This window comes from Triticum urartu, chromosome 3A (genome assembly GCF_056163025.1).
Source record: "Triticum urartu cultivar PI428250 chromosome 3A, HENAU_Tu73, whole genome shotgun sequence".
NCBI classification, from domain to species: domain Eukaryota; kingdom Viridiplantae; phylum Streptophyta; class Magnoliopsida; order Poales; family Poaceae; genus Triticum; species Triticum urartu.
The window spans coordinates 707,275,804-707,278,413 of record NC_141875.1 but is presented as its reverse complement, the minus strand read 5'-3'; positions in this window follow the sequence as shown (position 1 = coordinate 707,278,413).

Genomic DNA, 2,610 nt, shown 5'->3' with positions numbered 1-2,610 from the left:
TTTTTAATACACGGTTATCATTTTTTTACATACACCTTGTATATTTTTCGTACACGACGATTTTTAATAAATAATCCGTGAACATTTTCTAATACACATTAAGCATTTTTTTAGTACACGATGGACATTTTTTGAATTTCCTTGTGAACATTTGTTAAATACACAAATACCATTTGAAAATGATAAATTTCACATATGTGGTGAACGTTATTAAATACCATGAATAAATATTTTCAAATACATGATAAATATTTCTGAAGTATTTGATAAATAATTTTGTAATACGTGATGAACATTTTTTAGTGCATGATGAACTGTTTTTTGAAAATAGAAAATATCAAAGAGAAAAATGCCATTCACATACCAATAAAGTGGACCAAAAAGCGGTCATCAAATGAAAAGAAACCACACTGAAAGCGCCCAAATAACCTGAGCAGAAAAAAAATCTCATAAACCAGAGTTAAATGGGCTGCTCACTCCCTTCACGCTTGTAGGTGAGCTCTACTTCTTCTTTTGTTTTTTGAGGGGATGTGATGTCTACTTCTGACTTACCCATTTATATCTAGTTTTATTTGCCTAAAAAATTAAGTCTAGTTTTATAGGTAACATAGATACACTGGCAAGAGTGCATGGGCCGAGGAGCGCCTATTCGGTGATGAGAGGTGGTGGGACGTTGTATCTTCAAGAGTTGTATGCTCTACGTAAACGTCTTGTGATCATCATATTTTGTGAGAATAAAATCACTCTCGTTCTTTTGGCGGTGCCATGTTAGAGACTGCCCTCCATGAGTGTATGTTAGTGTGTCAATTGTTTTTTTGTTGGTTTGTGGAGTTGAAATCATTCATCGACAAAATGGTGACATTTTATGATTCAACGACCTGCACTTCTAGGGGATCATCCCCGCCCATGTATGTTCATCAACCAAGGCTTCCAACCTTTTTGGATCTGCGACTCAAGGCGGTATAAAAAATGATTAGTGGTAATGTCCGCGCGGGTGGAACAGTGACCACATCGTTGCTCCCGCCCGGTTGTTATCTCTTTACCGAAGTTATTGGAGTATTTCTTCTAGCAGTGATTGATACCGCGAAGGTGTTTTCAAGAGATCTCATGGTAATTCTTAGCTGTATGAGTTGCGTTGTATTTTTTTAGATCTTTGATTTTAGATCCAAATCAGTGTACCTGTAATGTTTTGAGTATGAATAAAATTATAGTGTTTCTTTTAAAAAAATACTATAACAAAGTGATACAATGATTCATGTGACCTTAACCCCCCACCCCCCCACCCTCTAATTCAGAACCATTTCTTCTTTTATTTTAACTGTATAGGCTAACATATGTTGTGAAAACGCGAATACTTGTCCTAGAAAATAACGCGACAGACGTCTCCACTGTTGAGGACGACCACGGTCTTATGGTGATTGCGCCCAGAAGAATGACACTACTCTAAACTTTAGCCCCCACACCTGGAACGGCTCAGCACGCTCCACACTATATACTATGCTGAAAGGAATCGACATATCATCAAGAGTCAAGTCAAGCCCTGAAGTGAAGGTGTGCATTTTTCCTCGTGTGCATCTTTGTGAAAAGAGAAAGCTACTAGCTAGGATTCCCCCATGATAGGGTGCAAGGTTGCGTGGCTAGAAGAAAGAAAGAATAGTTTGAAGTGACCTGCTTGTACTCGTTTGGTTCCCTTCCTGCTACTTGGCTGCTTTGCCTAATTGGCCACGAGGCTGGCTGGTCCCCGTCCATCCATGGTCCATCTTGCTACCTTCCGTGACTTACGTTCAGCAGGTTGGAATAGTACGAGCTTTGAGTATCAGATTCAGATCAACTGAGATTCAATGGACAGCGTGTGTGTGTGTGTGCGTGCGTGCGTGCGTGCGTGCGTGCGCGTGTGTGTGCGCGTGCGTGCATGCGTGTGTGTGTGTACGCGCGCGCGATTAACTTTTTGAACTACTTAACTAGCCAGGTGCCCCTCACAAATGCGAGGAGATCATCCTAAATGAGTTAGAAGTGTATGCAAATTAAATTAGGGTTTGATAATATTCATATTACATGATTAGGATGGTTTGTTGCCATTTAAATTATTATGACAAATGAGACGTCGCATGTGATTGAACTATATCTGATCAGCTTTAATTTACGGACGTGTACTTATAAGGTTCCATTTCCAAAAACAACACTATATATATATATATATATATAGTGTTACTATTCATCACCCAGGGTGTAGAATAAGTTATTCTTCACCCGAGGTAATCTTACGATCATTTCATAATTAAATTACGTTTGAAATTCAAATAGTTACATTTCTATTGATTCACTACGTAAAATTTGACATAAGAAAAAAAATATAGGTCATAAGACAAGAAAATTTACAGTTTATGTGTATTTTAGACTATGTTTTTACGTTTGTAATTTTACATAACATAAAATATTTTTTACGGCGATTATATATTTTCTTACGGTCTCTTTTTGCGTCGGAAATAAGACAAAACTTACGGAACGTAAAATTACGATGCATTGATGGTAAAATAGAGGGAGGAGCGGTGAAGAATAACTATTTCTCACCCAGAATGTCGAATAGCGCGACCCTATATATAATATCTT